At 36.9% G+C, this 20,359-nt stretch overlaps 1 protein-coding gene across 9 annotated transcripts in view; it reads right to left on the bottom strand.

Annotated features, from left to right (window-relative positions):
- CADPS2 (calcium dependent secretion activator 2) overlaps window positions 1-20,359 on the bottom strand; it is a 556,850-nt gene that overhangs the window by 300,753 nt on the left and 235,738 nt on the right. The window lies entirely within an intron of this gene.

Raw genomic sequence — 20,359 nt, 5'->3', positions numbered from 1 at the left:
AAGTATGTATTAGAGCTTAACTATTAAAGTAGCATTCAATTGACTGACATAATTTTCTACCAGTTAAGTCTTCATAGACTCTTCATTCTAGTACCAGTAGATTCACAATGCCAAGACATGGTTCTATACTTTTATAGACAGGGGCTATATTAGAATTCCATTTTCTTTTTCTAAATTTGATTGAAAGCAAAAAAAGCATACTATCATTATCTAGAAATTCTCATTTATGTGGGAAATTATTTTCATTTCTCCAGTGAAATAATCCTTACCATTTCTATAACTTTCAACTTTCCACATGATTCTTTTTCTCCCACTTATTCAATCTTCTTTTCAATATAAAAATGATAATTGAAGCTATTAAACATTTAAATTTCTTGACTTTAATTCATTCTCCTTTCATCCTCAAAAAACCTGGACCACACAACTCTATTTTAGTAAGGTACCATCTGAAGATTGGATTAGTACTAAGTGCAGTAGTGCTAATCTTTGTCCCTTTGCTGATGAACTACAAATTGGTCATGTTGGGAAGGAAGGAAGGAAGGAAGGAAGGAAGGAAGGAAGGAAGGAAGGAAGGGAGGAAGGAAGGGAGGAAGGAAGGAAGGAAGCTGGAAAAACATGAGCAGAATAAAACCAAATTAATAAAATAGTGGTTTTGGAAATTAAGAATCAAGAAAGGGGGAAGACAGTGCAGTGTAGCACTAAAAGTCTAGAGGTAAGACTGGACATACATGGGGGGTTTGCAAACAGCATCTCAGAAGAGGTGGGGCAGAGGCAGATGATGAGGCTCAAGGGAGAGGCCAGGTGCTCTTCACACACTGCATCAGGAAACTTGGAGTTGGTTCCAATGGCAAGGGGCTTCACTGAAAGTCTTTATGCAAGGGGAATGACATCATCAGATCCAAGTTTTGAAAAGGAAAGATCACTCACTGTGTCTCCAGCACTAACTACATGTCAGGGACACCTTGATTGACAAAAATCAATCAAGGTTTTGAAGTATTTATTTTTATACAGAAGAACAGGTCTTAAAGTATTTATTTTGGTTTTGGCATATTTCTTGTTTTTATAAAGAAAATACCTATGGTAAAAATAACAGAATGAATCAAACACCATTACCCTATGTAAATGTATGACTGCACAAATGGTATGCCTCTACTTCATGTACAGAGAAACAAGATGTATCCCATCTGTTTACAATAAAAATAAATTAAAAAAAAAAAAAAAGTACCAACATTTCTAGCCTGAGGGGAAAAAAAAAGGACTGTTATTACATACCTTTCTCAATTTTTATTTATGTGTCAAATAAATGATTGAAATTTTTTAAATGCAAAAAAAAATGAAAAGACCTATGGTTACCTTTCTAAAACCACGTTTCCAACTTAAATTTGAAAAATAAAATTCATTCTAAAATAAGTTAAACAACAGGCAAGAATTTTCTTAAAGTAAGTCCTTGCTATAAAGGAGTTTTTCTATATCATCTTGAAAGATGCTCTTTTAATTTTAATTGATTAATATGATTCAAAATTGAACAGAAATAAGTTTCTCTTATTCTCAAACCAAAGTGAAATAAGTTTAAAACCAATGTAATTACAAAGGAAAACAAAGTGTGATGAGAGTCTGTTCCAGATAACTGAAATCTCTTAGTCCAAGTTTCCAAAACAAAAATGATATATCAGAACATTCTAACTACAGTAATATCTTAAAGCACTAAATGGAATTGGAATATTCTGATCACTGCTGAACGCTGATACATAATTTTTTCATAGAAAAATAATAAAAGGTTACTAGCATCTAAAGAAGTTATATAGTTCCCCTCCCAGCTCTACCAAAAAATCAAAAAGCAAAAATCAGTATTTAATACCTTAAAGAGGTACAATTCTTCAAACTTCACCAAAACTACTATGTAACATCTTTAAATATTTATATCTTTAGATTAACAGCTCTTAAGTGGAATTGTTTGAGTCATTTCTGGGGTTTGCTAGTGTTTTCTTTGTAAGAGACAGTTTTTAACTACTTTTAAAAATATTAATGTCTTGCCAGATGTGGTGGTGAGCAAGGACAACCTAGCAGGACCTGTGTCTCAAAATAAAGTTAAAAGAAGGGCTGGTGTTACAGCTCAGTGGTAGAGAATTTGTCTAATTGGGCAAGGCCACGGGTTTGATCCCCAGCACCACCAAAAGAAATGTATGTATACATTAATGTCTTAATTATATTTGTCTAGACAAAGATGTAGGTAAAAAAAAAATACCATATTTACTGCCTTCTCTTTCTAAGCCTAAATTTTCAGAGATATAAGGGTGTTAGTGATCATGTGATTTTGTAAAAAAAAAAAAAAAAAAAAAAAAAAAAAGCAACATTTACAAAAAATAAGAGGCAATAATAACAAAAAAAATTTTAATTGTTTATCCTTGATTTATGTATTGCTAGACAGAATCAAAAGGTTAAATCATTTGAGTAACTTATTTTTAACATGTAAGAATTGTAGTGTTTTTTTTTTTTCTTTTGAGTCCTTGCTTAAAACAAACCAAAGGATTATGCAATTTAATTTCATGAACATTTTCTTAAAGCTGACTTTTTAAACTGAAATAATTATAGATTCACATGTTCAGTTTTAAGAAATAAACAGATACTCATTGAACACTATTCCCAATTTCCCCCAACGATAATATAATATCTTACAAAATTATGTTATTATGTTATAACCAGGATACTGACTGATAAAAACCATCAGTCTTGTTCAGATTCCCTCCATATTAACTTCTAAACAATTTATAACCTCTGTAGGACTGTGGATCTACCACCATAGTGAAGACACTGAACAGTCCTAAAGCCACAATGATCTTTCAGGACAACCTTTTATAACCACACCATCCTCCCTCTGGCCAATTCCCAGTTTTGGTGAGTTCAGTGAGTTGGTAAGTTTTAATAATGATGAGCTTCATTTAACATATGCTTAAAAATAAATTTTATTAAGGCAAACAGAATTTTCTTTGAATTTCCATCGTGAAAGTACAGATGCGCTCCCATGAAAGGTTAACATTCATGAACATTGGAGTGCTTCAGGTCTGTTGCTTCTGATCTCTCATCAGTCTGAATATTGATCAACCAAGTGTTGTTCACCGTGCCCATTGTCATAAATAGCAGTCACTCAACTGAAAACTCTCTAGTGTGTATCCACAGCTCTAACCTCTCATAGGCATTCAGGTTTACATTTCCAACCGCCTACTTACCAATCCAACTTACATGAAGAAAGGCACATTGAACTTCATGAACACAGAGGGGATCTTGATTTCCAGCTCCTTACTCCAACCACCCATGAGTAATGCTGTGTCATAGATGACACCTACCTAATCAGCTGCTGGAGCCCCAAACCCAGGTGTCATCTTTGACTCCTTCCTTTCCCTAACAACCCAAAGCCAATCCACTCACAGTCATGAAGAATGAAATCTAGAACCAAGTAGCTGAGGTTTATGCAAACCAGAATTTGGGTATTTGAGCATTTGGCAAGGGTGTGTGTGTGAGAGTGTTAAGAGAGCTTCTGCAGGCCTGCCAAGCACATCTCATTTTGTCAGTATAACTGCAAAATATTGTTAAAATAAAAATAATTCTCTTTGTTTCTGAATCCTATAGAGAACCTAAATAAATAGTTTTGCATCTACAAAAAAAAAAAAAAGACAAAAGAAAGTGGGAGTGGATGAATTATAGAAGTGTGGCACTAGAATTTAAGATGCTGTGGACACACTAGATCCTAGTTCTGGATTTGGGCTGGGAGGCAAATGCAGCAGGACATCTGGGCTCTCCTGTTTGCAGCGCAGGTCATGGCAAGTCATCATTCCACCGAGGCCTTCATGATTTTATCTCATTTGTTTTTAATTCCTGATTTCAATATTTTATGTGACAATACATTACTTACCTCACAAATGTCTTTTCCTGGCACAGGAAATCTTACAGGTCTTTTAAAAAGACGGTCATTCAACCTTGACTCTAACAGATGCCCCAAAGTATACTTAATCTCTACAATGCCTCTAGTTTCTACCATACAGAGCATTTTACCACTTTGTCAAAATATTTCATCAGTTTGACAAATGTTTAGTATAAAAAAAAATGCACTTTTATTTTCTTTCCACTTACTATGCAGGGATAACTATTTCCACATTCAGAATTCTCCAGGTAAGGGAATTCTCAACTTGGATCTTTAGGAGTCTGTGATCCTGTTAAAATTATAAGCATGATTTTATAGAACTATGCATTTATTTTTTTCCCTCTCAGAAAATTGATTGAATTTTACAGCTTACTCACAATTCTCAAAGGTGTAGCTAATACAAACAAAGTAAAGAAACACTACTCTGGGAAAATCTTCTGTGTACAGAAGCTTCTATCCTCTCATTCAGAAAGACTGTGGCTTCTGGAACCTAACCCATGGAAAATGACCCCCCCAGGCCTATCATTAACCTCAGTCCTGACCCGAATGGTCCATTATCACTTATTCAGTTTATTTACATTTTTCTGTACTTACAGTAAGGCATTCCTGTTATAGATTCTTCAGTAGCAACAAAAGTGGTAGACTTCCCAGGAGTTTACTCTTCACAAAATAAACAGTAAAACCATTCACAAAACAATACAATTACCACAAAAAAGCTGCCGACCAAGTATTGCGGGAATTCAGCAACGCAAAAGATGCTTTGCTTGCTAGTGATATCAGGATGGATTTGTAAAGGTGAACATATTAAAAATGGAATCTTTTGACTTGGGAATCTCACTTCCTAGTTTCCCCTTGCCCAATTTCTCTCCTGTTTCATGCAAGTGGCACTGGGAAAGGGGGCGGTCTTAGAGAGCAGCAGACCTGCTTCTGCAGAAGTCTCGGGCAGGACCAGAAGCCTGTGTTGTAGCCCATTATCTTACAGTTAAGAAAACCTTAAACATAGTACAAAAATTACTGAATTTCATTGAACAGATTTTTTTTAAACAACTTGTGAATTTACCCTTCTAAAACTCTAAATTGTACTAATATTTAACACTTGAATTCATTAAATTTCCTCATATATAAAAGAAAAAGGTTTTTTAAAAGGTCTTCAGAACACTGTTTAGAATCATCTATCTCCCTTTGTGGTCAACGTATTTTTAAGAACCAGAATAACTGTCCTTATATAAATCCCCACTATAAAGGGGGATTCCTAGCTCTGTTTTTCTATGATGATGCCTTTACACAGGCTAATCCTAGTCAATTTTTCCTTTCTCCCACTGAGAAGAAAATCAATTCGATTTCTTTTTCTTTTTCTAAATTCTCACTCCAATTATAGCATAGTTTTTTTGAATGAATTGTATTTTTAAATTTTCTGATAACATTTATCTTTACCCATTAGAATAAAAAAATGTAAGTAGACTAGGGTTTACACTGTTATTTAAATTTTGTGATTTCCTTGAGATTAATTCCTAGCTGGTCCATTTTGTTAATATCATCCATAAATCTGATGACTTGCAGGTAAAACATCAGAAGAAATAACTGGCACAAACCTACTTGTCATTCCAAAGGAACACTCACTTTACTATTTATCATGTGTTTTACTAACAGTCCATTCTTTGACAGTACCATGTAACATGACCTCAAAATACTGATCAAAAGCTTTATTATGAGCACATTAATTTACCCCATGAATAATCCTGCTATTTTCCCACCACAACTTCAATCACAAATTATTCACCATAAAGATAGAGTGCTTTCTACCCAGTGGACTCTGATTGTTCTTGCTGCTTTTTTCACTGGCTGCCCATCCACTCCGCCCATAGGTATGTGTACATGGCCCCTGGTGGTGCTGAGGGTATCTGCAGCCATTTATCAACAGCACACAGCTCTGACTCATCTCCTGAGTTCCAGCTCTGCACTTCCAGCTGAAGGCAAGGCCTTGCCTCCCAGGTCTCTCACAGTGAACTCAAACAAAAACCAAACTGATCCTCACTCCCCACTTCCCAACACCATTCCCCTGTTTCTACAGATGATCCTCACTACTCTTGATCAGAGTACAGTCTCAGTGGTGGGAGGGAAAGGAGAGAGAGGGAAGGAGTAGATAAATCAGAATAAATGACTACGAATAAGAGAGGATGACACCAACACCATAGCCTAGTTTTTGGACGCTGCTACATTTTTTACCAATCCACTTTTCTAACCTCTGGGATAACTGCATTTTCTACACAAACTGATCCACTCATTGTTTACTGAACGAGTTCCATTTTCCAAATCATACATTTTACTTGTGTTTCTCCTGCCTGGGATGTTCTCCTTTACTACCTTCACTATCCAGATCAATCTTCAAATCATCTGAGGAAACCTCCAGAATCAATTATTAAGCAATAAAGGAGGGCCTATCTGGTGACAAAGCATTCAAAGTTGTCTTGTTGAACTTCTTGGATATTTATGACCTCTTCCTCAGACTACAATGTGCAAAGTCATTACTTTTGTTTTTTTTTTTTAACCTTGCCTAATCCTAATAACAGGAATGAAACAAATTCATCTCAAAATGTTGAGATTTAAAAAATCTCATTCTCAATTTTATTGCAAATACAAAGAATAATTTGATGTGTTTTTGGAAGATTCTTAGATGCTAATACCCTGTGTTGGTTCATCTCCCAAGAGACAATGTCCCTCAAAAACAAAAACAAAAACAAAAAATGCTCCCCTTTTTCTGATCTTTGAGAAGGTAACAAGGTAACTTGTGTTGTTTATGCATGAAGTTAAAAAGGAAATGAAGCTATCCTCAGACTCTTGAGAGTAACACATTTTTCTGTACGATGTTATATATGAAAAAAATCAGGTAGCATTCTATCTGCTAGATGCAAACCCTTTAAAGCAGTCCCTTATATCTACCTTCTAAATTATGCATAAAAATCTGACTCAGAAATAGCAGTTCTGCCATGGATTCTTGTAGAACAGTTCTAAGAGTCTTAAAAATTCATTTCCCAAACCACAATTTCCTTTGAATACTTAAAACAGAGAAAAGATGAATGAGCTAATTAGATATAAAATTACCCTATGTGAACTGAACTAAACTATATTAAATAATGGATCAAAGTGTTCAAAGGCAAGAACATAAGAAATTTAACCTCAAACATAAAACCACGGGACTTCTTTTAACCTGGAGAATATGCACGTATATTCTCTAGGTATACAGACCCATTTGTATGCATGTCCACATCCATACATGTACATACACACCCTTCAAATGATAGCTATGACTTGGCAAATTTTTGCACACCATGAAAGATTCTTTAGCATTCCATTTGGTATTAACATTTAACCTCCTGGACAAAAGTAATGAGCTAATATTTTTGAGCAACTATTCAGTAACTACATTTACCTGAATAAAATAGTTAAATCCACATTCACATTAATAATGAAATAACACTGGGATAGAGAGATTTTGCCACTAAATAATATAACACAAGCAGTCTCACTCTCCCAGAACAAATTAGAACTGTAGTTCATCAAGATTAAAAAAGGGTTAAACTTATACAGCACTTATGATGTATCAGCAAGTCTTCTGACTTTTCATAAACACTTGAAGCTTTAGAGCAATGCTATGGAAAATTCTTCGTCCCATTTTAATGACACAAAATCTGACACAGATTTAAGCAACTTTCCCACAATCACAGAGTTGAGAAATGGTAGGACCAAAGTGTGAATTCTGTAGTTTGATTCTGGGTTCAACATAAGCATTTCATGCCCCTTAGACATGTGTTACACTCATCTATTGTTCTTTGAGTTGGACTCTATATAATAAGAAAATCTGAAGTATTACTGTACAATTAATGGTTCAAATATTAATTGAATTATTATCCTAGGCTCAAGGTATTAACATATGGTAACATAAGCACATATAACACAAAGTAGAATATGCCTTACTCTAGGTTATGATGGGCGATTGTAATTCCTTATGGATTTTTTTTCTCTCCTAATATTAAGACAAATGCTCAGACACAGAAGGAATGCTTGTGTAAAAACTAAATTTTCTCTTGGTTGTTGAAGAATGGAAAGGTAGACATTCCAAGCAAAGAGAATAAGATTAGTTAAAAATAAAATTTAAGAAAATACAGGGTGTGGATTAGGAACACAGAGCAACTTGGGTTATCTAAAGCATGTGTTGTATAAAGAATTATGAAAGGGGAAAGAACATTAGAAAACCAAGTGGGGACTAGAATGAATGTCAAGGCTGCTGAAAGTTGAGCCAAGGGGAGTGAAATTCATGCTGTTGACCAAGGGGAAGCATTTTTCTTTCTCTATTCATGAAGAAGGTCATGACAAGTGGGGTCATGACAAGACCAGAATGGCACTTCAATAATGTTAAACTGGCAACAAATAGAGAACTAGAAGAAAGAGGCAGGTAAGGGGTTACTGCCATGATTCCTCTGAGAGGTAATGAAGTCCAGCTATGGGGACTGCTGTGGAAAGAAGACAACAGCAGCAGATGAGACACTGGTATATAGAAAGAGGCAGGTCAGGCAATAATTGAGGTGGGAAGGCCTCAGAAAGGAAAGCGCACGATTATGAGTCAGAGGGATGAACATGACATTAATATAAGAACCACCAGATTATGGAAGAGGAAATTAAATGACATTTGAGTCTATTGAGTTTGAGGAACTTCACATTCATCAGTTTACCATGGGCTCATCAGCAACACAGAGTGGGATGAGAAGCTAATCTTCCTTAAAAGGGGAGGGGGAAGATGCTCAAAATATGCATAACAAATTTGGTTTTTTATTACTGTGGCATTTTTCAGTGGATCTAATAACACAACAATTCCAATTCCATCTAATTTCTCAAACTGAACAGGGGAGCAAATCTATCTGTATGGTTTCAAAACCCATTACTTGCAGACCCTGTACATGGTTGGCCCTTCCTATCCACAAGTTTGGCATCAACTTTCATGTTTGACCAATTATAAATTGAAAATATATGAATATTGAATTGTGTGGAACAGGTACAGAATTTTTGTTTTATAATTACTTCCTGAATAGTATAACAACTATAATAACTATTTACATAGCATTATATTCTATTACACATAAGTAATCTAGAGATGATTTAAAGTATATGAGAGTTTATGTGTAGGGTATATGCAACTATTTTACCATTTTATATAAGACACCTGAGCTTCTACAGATTTTGGTATCTGAAGGAATTCCTGGAATCCCTCAGGGATGATTATATGATGAGTTAAAAAAACAAAAACAAAAACAAAAAACAACGCTGATAAGGATTCGTAGACTAAGATGTAAGTCTTGTTCATCTGGAAACCTTCATATCATAGATTCATAAAGACACTTTGCACATATGAAATTACATGGTTTTGGATGTTCAACGATAATAGAGGCCTTTCTACCACTTTATAGCTCATAGCTAGAAGGAATTCCAAACACTACCTAAATAAGATCTTACTAAGATAATGATCAGTTTGCTCAGTTCTATCTAAGATGATTAGGAAAAATACAAACACTTAATTTCTTTGCATTTAAAGCAAAAAGGATTTTAACATATGGAAAGGATTTTAACATATGGCTTAAAATACCATCCAAATAATTCCCAAATCTGTATCTCCAGCCTTTATTTCTCATTAAAATTCCAGACCTGTGTATCTAATCATCACTTGCTATATCAACATGGATATTTAATATTTTGAATTCAGCATGTACAAAAAAACTTTCTTGATCCACATCACCCCACTAAAAACAAACGGTTGTTTCATGATAAAAAGGACAACTGTATAATGAGGGCCTGAAACACAACCTGATCAGAGTGAGCAGCATGTTAAAGAACACCTGGAGTTGTTCTATCATATCATGGTTAAGTAAAGCCTCCATCAGATAAGAGGGACCATTTCCAGGTCCTGCTACAACTACTAGATTTTCATCTTGTCCCTGCCCCAGAGAGCAAGTAGTCCAGTATTTCCCCCCATGTCAAAGTCTCAAAGTGTAGAAGCAGAATGGAATTCTGAAGCACGATACAGGGCATAGACCCAAAAGAACGTGAGAACAGACTCTGAAGAGGAGTTCAGACACGCATGAAGTTCATAGGCAACAGAAAAGTAAAAAAGAGGTATGAAATTGAAAGATTTAAGGCCAGGCGATAGTCCTAAAGATTACTGGAAGGATGAGTAAGCAGCCCCTGATCCTTGTCTATTTGCATAAAGAAACAGATCACTGGCCCATGTCTAGAAGGAGAGAAAGGCAGGGTGTGGTCACCTGTGGCCCTTCTTTATACCAGAGAAAGATCTTCTCAAAATCCCAATTGTGCCTGCCGTACCTTTGCTGTTACCTCGACATTCTTCCTAGAGTAAGAAAAATTCAAGCTTCTTCAACTACTATGAAAGATCCTTAATATGCCAGTCCTTTTCTAATCCTTGAGCCTCACTTCCTGCTACTCTGGCAGCATACACACAACACATTCCCTAACAGATTCCAAGCCATTTACTCTCCTTGTGCCTTTGTCAGTCTGATTTTTCCATCTGTTAAATTTCCATTGATCTTCCAAACTCATAAATTACCACAACTTAAAAATCTTCATTAAACTTTGATTAAAGCTTCACTAAAGAAGAGGTTTTCCACCCTGCCAAATAACCTCTTCCTCCTGGGCACACAGCTGGACTGTTTCTAGCATCTCCTGCAGTTTGATATGATCATCGGATGAAATCCTCACATGGAATATCAGGGGAGGGGGTCCTAGACCCTCACTGTGCATCATCACCACCCAGGAAGGTCTTAGTGAGTAGACCCTGGGTCCCACCGTCACTAAGTGTTTTCACTGAGTCTGATGTGGGGCTTAGGCATCTGATGGTATTTAAAGCTCCTTGATTCATTTTCATATGCATATACTGTTGAGAAACACTAGAGGAATCCATGAGACCTACCCAATGTTAAAATCCTACCATCCTGAGGCTCACATTGTGTTGTACACATACATACCTACCATTGTACACGAATCAACTAAACTTTGGTTAATATGTGTCTGCTGACTGCAGTAAATGCCTTGAAGGGAAGAAATCAAATCTTGAGTATACCTCACATGGGTCATTTTACTTTTGATAGAATATTTTCATTAACAACTGTTATGGTTTAAATATGAGGTGTCCCCTAAAAGTTCATGTGTAAGATAATGCAAGTGTAGAGATGAAATGATTGGCTTATGAGAACTTTAATCTTATCAATGCATTGATCCATTGATAGGAATGAACTGGATGGTAACTGTAGGCAGGCAGGGTGTGGCTGGAGGAGGAGGGCCCTGGGGGCCTTTGGGGTTTGTATTTTGGCCCATGTGAGTAGAGTCTTTCTCTGCTTCCTGCTCACCATGTTCTGAACTGCTTTCCTCCTCCACGTCCTTCAGTCTTGATGTTCTGGGCTCAGAGCAATGTGTTGTCTGTCCATGAACCTTTGAGCCCCAGATAAACTTTTCATCCTCTAAAATTGTTTTGTCAAGAATTTTGGCCACAGTGAAAAAAATTTTGATTAAAACAACAAGCCATTAAAAATAAGGATGTAATTGCTTATTATACTTGAAACATTTTCACTCACATCATCCTTTTTTTTACATATATAGTTGAGAATAGGACATAACATAGATTAACAAAAATATTTCTTTCCTAGTATATCATTTTTCCTAGTATGTCATATATTTTATCAGTATAAAGTCATGTTTAGAGTTTGGTAGCTGATCTAGTTCCCAGAACCAAACCCTCTAAGAACAATTGTACAATGAGTAAAGTCTTGTTCATCTGAACACCTTCATACCAGATTCATGAAGACACTCTGTACTTTACCTAATCTTTTGTTAGACCTGTATTCTCTTATTTTAAAAAGATGGAAAAGTTGGGATAACATTCTAATTTTCACAGGCTAGGTCTGGATAAAGAAAATAGTCTAAAAATAAAGCAAGATGTATCTGAATGTACCTTATATCACATACCGTGAGATATTAGAGAGAGAAGAAACAAATTCAATTAAAGAATTGAGAGAAATATTATTTAGGAATATTCTTGTAGTGCCTCTTTATGTAGGTGAAATTAGGTAACAAAATCACAGAGTCAAATGAAGCAACACCAATAAAAGAAAATGTGATTTGTTAGGAATACATTAACATTATATTAACAGTTTAAAAAATGTAATTTTTAGAGGGGAAACTTACTCAGTGACCAGAGACTCCAACTCACTGAACTGAAATTAAATTCATCAAATTTACATTGTAATATATTTATTAAAAAAGTAAACACAAATATAGATATTATGGCCATTCCTCCTATCAATCTTAGAATTTAAAAAAACCAAAAATAGTGCAAGGCTTTAAATTCCTCCTTTGCTATATCTCAAAACATAAAACCTGCCATTTAATAACATTTACGTGAATACTTTTTCAAGAATTTTGAGATTTTAATTACATATATGTGAAAAACGATGCCCCCTCCCTAACTTTGATTTACACATTTTTCTATTTTTGAAAGTCATTATTTTTCAAGTTATCATATATAATTCTGTAGAATATACTTTTATTTTTGCTGAAAAAAAAAACTATGTTAAACAAAATTTATTAGATGAAATTAGATGAAAACATATTAGATGAAAAACAATGAGAGCATAGTGTGGGGGAGGCAGACCCAGTCTCCTAAGAGTCCTGTTTCTTCCCATTGCTATTTTCCATCTTTCCATTTTCAATGGAGGTTTTAATTGCAGCTTAATGCCTCACAGTTGCTCACTGGACTTTCAGGAAAAAAGGCTGAGCAACACGGCAACTGCCTGTTTATTGATTTATTTAAGCCCCAAGACCCACAGCCCGAGCTGTGAATGAACTGTGCCCAATTCATCTGCAACCTTCATCTTCAAAGCTAAAACATTTAGGGAAGTAGAATCATAAAATAGAATACTACATTGTAACCATTCACAAATAGTCCTGATGGTCCTTACAAACATGCCAACATTTCTGTGATACTGGGAAGCACTTCTGTGGTCTTCAGATCATAAGCAATTTGGGGTGGGGGGGATGTTGAGAGAGCAAGATTTCAATTAACTTTGCTTCTCCTTTTGGGCAAATGTGGGTGAGTCGTTTTCTTCAGTTAATGGAATGAGATTATAAAACATTGATGAAGGTGACTTTTGGCAGAAAAGATTAGGATCCAGATAGCTTTAAAATTGAGTTGGTTAATCCTCTTAAAATCTAAACATAGAAGTAAAAGGAGAATTCCAGGAGTCCATGTGGTATTATGTAATCTTCAGGTTCTGGTCATTTTGGATTGTACATCTCTCTCTATGGTTTATAAGATCCATGGCTACCTTTGAGAACATTATCTTAAACCACAGCCCAGCTCTTCCCTAATACTTCAGAGGCACCAAAGGCTTGAAGTTTCCCCATAGCCATGCTGTTCCTAGTCTGCACATGTTGGTACCTCTGCCTAGAAAACCTTAGCAAATGAGCAAAATTTTCATTTTGGTGAATTTCTTCATGAGACACCCAAAGATTATACTGCCTTTCCCTATCTCAAAAAGGTAGAGCCAGGGATTTGTCACACAACTGTGACATTTACAACACCATAATCTCTTAAAAAATGAACCTCACAAATACTTAGCCCTTATTTATCTCTATGTTCTTATTGTTTAACAAAATGCATGGAGCATCTGATCTGTATTGCCTGCATGATTAATGATAATGAATTTACTAATTAATTTAAACATACTGTATTACCTTATGTCATATTTTGAAATAATCTTAAATAAACACAGTTAATTTATTTAAGGAAAAGCAGCTGATTATCTGGTACCATTTAGGAAGTAACACGATTTTCATTAAAAATGTGAATAAATTATTATTTGACTTTGAGATACATAGCTTCAATATTACCTAATGCTGTTCCTCCAAAACAATAGCTAGCTAGATTTACTTGAAATTCTCTGCATTTTCTTAAAATTATTCTGAAGTCAGACTTTTCACTAACAGATTATCTTTCCTATTTATTGCATTTGCACTATTCTCATCTGATTAAATGATGGCTAATCATGTCAGATTCTTGTACTGCTATTACTTTAAAGTGTTCCTTGTAACTTCTTTTCCTTTTCTTCTAACAACTCGTCCTATGAATGTGCACATTATTCTTACACCAAAGATTCCAAAATATGAAATAGTTTTAATTCCCTGATATCTAATTTATGACATGCATGGGTTATTCTTGTTTTTTTAAATCTTTTTTATGTTTTTTTCTGATAACTGATATTTTTCTCATGATGATCTCTGATTTTCACATCTTAATTGTGGTATGTGCTATCTTTTACCGTTACAGGAGTTTCCTTTATGTCTTAATTTTGATCATTAAGAAGTTATTAGCTCTGACAAGAACTAATGGAAACACATGTTTTACTCAGTCATTTTGCTGCTGTGACTAAAGAATCCCACCAGAACAACTGTAGAAGAGGAAAAGTTTATTTAGGGGCTCATGGTTTCCAAGGTCTTAGTCCATAAGAGGCTGGCTCCATTTCTCAGGGCTCAAGGTGAGGCAGGACATCATCACAGAAGAATGTGGTAGAGGGAAGAGGCTCACATGGTGATCAGGAAGCAGAGAGAGAATTTGCTCTACAGATACAAAATATATACTCCAATGCCCCACCTCCTCCAGCCACACCCACCTGCCTTCAGTTACTACTCAATTAATCCATCAGGTGGTTAAGTCACTGTTTGGGTTAAGGCTACTATAAGTCACGCCCTATCTTTTCACTCTGAACACCCTTGCATTGTCTCATATGTGAGCTTTTCAAGGACACCTTACATCCAAACCATATCATTTTACCCCTGGCCCCCAAAAGCTCATACTCATCTGACAAAGAAAATATTCAGTTCATTCCCTAGAGTTCCCATGGTCTCAACAGTTCCAAGATTGCTCAAAGTTCAAGTTCAAAGTCTTCTCTGAGTCTCAAGTCAATCTTGCATTATGAGCTTCTGTAAAATTTAAAGCAATGTGCAAGTATCCAATATATACTGGTACAGAGTACACATTTCCATTCACAAAATTAGGGGCATAGAAAAAAAGGACAGTACCAAAGCAAGACCGAAATCTGACTGGGCAAACAAGTCCTGGTAGCACCATGCCTGGTATCTGAGGCACATGGCATCCTGATGTTCTCTCCAAAGGGCTTGTGTAGCTCCGTCCCTGTGGCCATGTTGGCTGTAGCCCAAGTAAAGTTTCTGCTCAATTCTTGCAGCTTTCCTAGGATGATGTCCTATGTTGCTGACATTTCTTAATCCCACTGCAGCTTGGGCTTCTTCCTCGTATCTTCACACTTTGATTTCTCAGGGGGTGCCTGCACGGACACTAACCCTGCTGCACTTTGCCCAGCCTTCCAGGCCTTCCTTTGAAATCTTCTTGGAAGACTCCATGAACCCCTAACTGCAGCATCCTGCAATTCTGCAGAACCAGCACCACGTGGTTGATGTCAAAGTCGGTCACCATCTCGAGCAGTAGCGAAGCTTCCAGGGACCCTAGCTACAACAGCCTGAGTGGGTGGTTGATCACATTGAAAAAACTTCCTAGATCCCCTTATGCAAGAAGGGTTCCCCACTGGTCTCTTCTCAAGAGAATTTTCACCTTTACTTCCTTGAGCTTGAGATAGGTGTGGTCTTACCAGCTATTGAGATGCCCTCAAGCTATCTCTCTTACTGTCTCTAGGCAAAGTCTTCAGCATTTCTTCAGTGGTCCTAAAGTCTTTTAAAACTACAACTTCCTTAGCCCTAATTTTACTTCAGCTTTTCAAGTTCACTTTTTCCAAATCTTTCTGCTCTGCTTTCTGCTCCCAATTATCACAATAAACTTGGTTAAAAGCTGCCAGCAATATCCATGCCACTGCCTGAATGCTATGCTGCCTAGACATTTCTTCCACTAAATTAAGAAGTCCATCACTTTTAAAATCAGCCTCACAGAAAGTCTCAGGACACAGGCAAAATGCAGACAACTTCTCAGCCAGAACATAACATGAATGGTCTCGTCTCCAAATTCCAATAGAGTCTTTCTTTTCTGAAACCTCTTGAGTCCTGTCTTCAGCGTCCAGGGTCCTATTCCCATTCTGGTCTTCTGAGCTTCCACCAGAATTAGCCATTAAGCTCTGTTTACAGCAATCTAAAGCATTTCCGGCTTGTACTGTTACACATCTCCAAGTTCCTCTCACTGTTTCCAAAAAGCTCAAAAAGTTTCTAAACTACACGGCCAGGTTAGTCACAGCAAAGACCCCACTTCTCAATTTGTTTTGTTCAGCTTTTTTTTTTCTCCTGTGACTAAAGGAACCCACCAGAACAACTGTAGAGGAGGAAAGGTTTATTTATCAACCCATGGTTTCAAAGATCTCAGTCAATAAAAGGCTGACTCCATTCCTCAGGGCTCAAGGTGAGGCAGGACATCATGGCAGAAGAGTTTGGTGAAGGGAAGCAGCTCACATGGTCATCAGGAAGCAGAGAGAGAAAGAGAGAAAGACACTCCACTCTCCAGATACAAAATATATACCCCATAGCCACACCCCCAGTGAACCACTTCCTCTAGCCACACCCCGTCTGCCTGCAGTTATCACTTAGTTAATCCCATCAGGAATTAGATCATTGATTAAGTTAAGGCTATAACCCAATTGTTTCTCTTCCAAACTTTCTTGCATCATCTCACATGTGAGGTTTTGGGAAACACTGTAGGATATGGAAAATGAAAAACCCCAAGACAATGAGGCATGAGAAAACTGAATGAAAGAGAAAGCCATACATTGATAGCTTTCCCAGTGCATTCAATCCCCAATTTCTAGGGATTGACAGAATAATTCCCTAGAAAGAAAGTCAAAACCTTGATCCTCCCTCAAATAAATTCTTTCCCAGTGATAATACAATGGGACCTTGAAGGGAAAGAGACAAACACTGAATGCTGACCCCAAACCCTCCATTCCTCTCCAAGTAAAAATATTGCCCAGTAAAAAAAAAAAATTTCAAATTCTCAGAAACCTGTTTCCTGAGTGCCCAAACTGACCACTGACCCAAGATCCCCTCCCATTTCACCCAAAACAGACCCTGAATTCCTGAGTGCATAAACTGAGAAGCTCATTTATTAAGTCAGCTCTTAGTATAACTTAAATAAAATCAGTCCCCTCCTTATTCAGTGGCTTATTTTCTACCAGGAAAGTGGATCCATCAGAGGCATGAAACTCTGGCCCTGAGTAAACAGCTAAGAAGTTTCACAAAGTTGGCGTCCAGCCCAGTCTTTTTGTGCTAACAGACACCACATCTAAACCACAACAATACCTATGCAATTTCAGAAGGTATCTTCCTGTTTTTCTATCCCAGATCCCAGCTCTGGGACAAGGAAAACCACCCAATGACACCACTGTCAGCATCACGTGGCAGCCCTGGCACAGTCCCCTCCTCATTCACGTCCCCTCTCTATCCAGCCCCAGCGGCTGCAGGGCTCTTCAGCCCTGCACATCTCCCCAGGGCAGCTCTCCATCCTGAGCTTCTAACCCTACAGCAAGGAACACATCCTCGAGATTTTCTAGGAGATAACTGCTGGCAAGAACAAGTGACCATGCACAGGTAAACAGTCACAGAAAGAAGACTGCGGCAGGTGACAGGAGTCTCAGAACCTTTCCTGACACAACAGTGGATGTAGTCAACCTCTGGGATATAACCCTGGAGCTGGGCTCTAGCAGCTTTGCCAGGTGTAGAGTCTCTCTCTGATCCTTGAGTCCTGCTATTTCTCTTCCCAAATTATTCCTTTCTTATAAAGGACAGGCAATTTTATGTGATTTTATCACCTCTCCTTACCTTTTTTCTTAACCTTTGTTATAAGAAAACAAAAGAATATAATAAGATATCTATATATGCCCTTTGGGAAAAAAATTAAAATCTCACTTGTTTTCTTATTTTTTTTTCAGAATGTCTGTACAATCATCGTAATTCTAGAAAAAGGCTCTCCCCTTCCTCATAGGAGTACTTTGTCATTTTTGTTTTAAAGTTTATGTAAAATAATTCTAAAGTTTTTCTTTCAAATCTCAGGATTAAAAGAAATTCCAGTTTCAGCTAAGACATGTAGTGAATGGCCTTGGAAGTCATCACTCTTATAATAAAATGCTGGACAAGCTGGAAGCCAGTTACTTTTCTTAGACCTATGAGAGAACTGATGATGCAGAGCCAACTATTAACCCCAAATCTAGAAACGGGCAAATCCAGAAAAACACAGAAGCTGCTTGCTGCATGCCAGAAGTGGCAGGAAGGCCCGCTTACCTAATGATTTTGACAAATTCCTATACGCTGAGTACAGAAAATGAGAAACTCCAAGGTCCCAGGCATAGGTGGGCCACACATTGAAGTGGACTTTCCTTCCCATGAGCCAACCAAGTTCTCATAGTGAGGATCCAAGAAAGAGACCCATGTGACGGTGGCAGGAAGAGGAAAAGGAAAGCCTTTGTTAAGTCTTTCAGATCCTTCCTTCTCCCTAACAAAGAGGGAAAGATTTTGCCAGAAGGAAACACTGAGAAAAGAAAACCACCCTACGGCAACGTGTCTCAGCTACTGGAAAAACCAAAACCACAGGGACCCACAGTGAATGTGGTAGCAGAACTTCCGGAAAACACAAGGGAATAAGAACATGGGAGTGAGAGGGAGCCCGACGCCTGGACACAGAAGCATTTGTGAAAGGTAAAGCCCTGTCCACTAAAAGGCTAAGACTTAATGGGATTACAGAACACTCCCTCTTTCCAACACCTTGCCACAACACTGACAAAGACCCGGCTTTACAGGGGTTCTCAGCTAAAACAGACTTTCTTTGAGAAGCACTTAGGGAAGCCCAAAGTTAAAAGGGAAGAAGAATTCAAGAACACTGGAGGAATTTGAAGCCTCTCATACCTATGACTATAAGAACCATTAGGCCCAACCAGTCCTAGTTGGGTTAACATAAATCATCATACTGAAGCCCTCAGTTATTACCTGGTATAACATATCTGGCTTTCAACCCAAAATTATAAAGCAATCTGGAGGAAAAAACAAAACAACAATCTGGAGAGACACAGAGTGAGCAGCTGAAATAAATTCACATGTGACATAGATGTTGTAATTACCCAATAAGGAATTTGAATTACTATTATTAATATATTAACAGCCTCCATGGAAAAAGCTGGATACAAGCAAGAAGAGATGAATAATAAAACAGGAGTTGAAACACCAAGGAAGAATCAAAAGGAAATGCTAGAAAATAAAAAGCACTCTAACAAATGTATAATGTCTCGGATGATCTCATCAGTAGACCTGGTGCAGCTCACCTGAGAATGGGTGATCATGAAGACAAGTCAAAAGAAACTTTCCAATCTGAAATACAATTAGAAGAGAAGAGAGGAGAAGAGAGGAGAAGAGAGGGGACACTGATACAAATACTGATACATAGAGAAAGGAGCTCAGAAATGACAACTAAGAAAAAACAAAACGAAACAAAAACAAAAACAAACAAAAAACCAACAAAACCCCCACCATTCAAACTTCAGACAGCTAAGAGGAGGTAAAATCTTGAAGGTATGGGGTGGGATGGGGGAGCACTTCTCCTACAGAGGTTCAAGGTTGAAAATACCCCTAGACTTCTCATCAGAATCTATGCAAAGAAGAAGAGAGTGGACTAAAACTTTCAGCATGTTCAAAAAGAAAGAAATGCTAACCAATATTTCTATAACCATTGAAATTATGCTTAAATGTGAGGTGAAACAGACTTTTTGTGACAAAATTATTCCTAAGTGTGAGGTGAAACAGACTTTTTCAGACTACTGGGGATATATTTCTGAAGCAATATATCCCCAGTAGTCCAGTCCTCATAGAAATGTTAATAAAAAATAAAATAAAATAAAAATAGTACTGTACTGCATGGATAAGGGAAATGAAATAGGTAAAAAAAATTGTATCGACATAAAGAAAGAAAAAAATATCAGAGAAGGAACAATTGAAGAAAGAGATAATCTTGTTTTTTAATTGATCTAAAAGACAACAGTTTATACCAATAATGCTTACAATATATTGAGTGATTACAGCTTAGTATAACTGAAATGAATGACAACATGCCAGAAGAAATGGGAGGGAGGAGCTGGAAACACTGTTATGGGGTAGCTATGCTACATTTGAAGCCTGCTAGTGCTACCTGAAGGTGAACTTAGATTACTTTGAAATATGCATTGTAAACTGAGGTCAGCCATTAAATAAAAAAACAAAAACAAAAACAAAAAACAAGCTCCAGAGTGATACCAAAAGAAGATATAAAATGAAATCATGAAAAATGTTCACTCAAAACCAGAGAAGACAGATAAAAAGGAAGAGAGAACAAAGAACAATTGTAAG

This window comes from Sciurus vulgaris, assembly GCF_902686455.1.
Source record: "Sciurus vulgaris genome assembly, chromosome: 8".
Classification (NCBI taxonomy): Eukaryota; Metazoa; Chordata; class Mammalia; order Rodentia; family Sciuridae; genus Sciurus; species Sciurus vulgaris.
The sequence above is the reverse complement of the archived record's forward strand: the minus strand, read 5'-3'. Positions and strand labels throughout refer to the sequence as shown.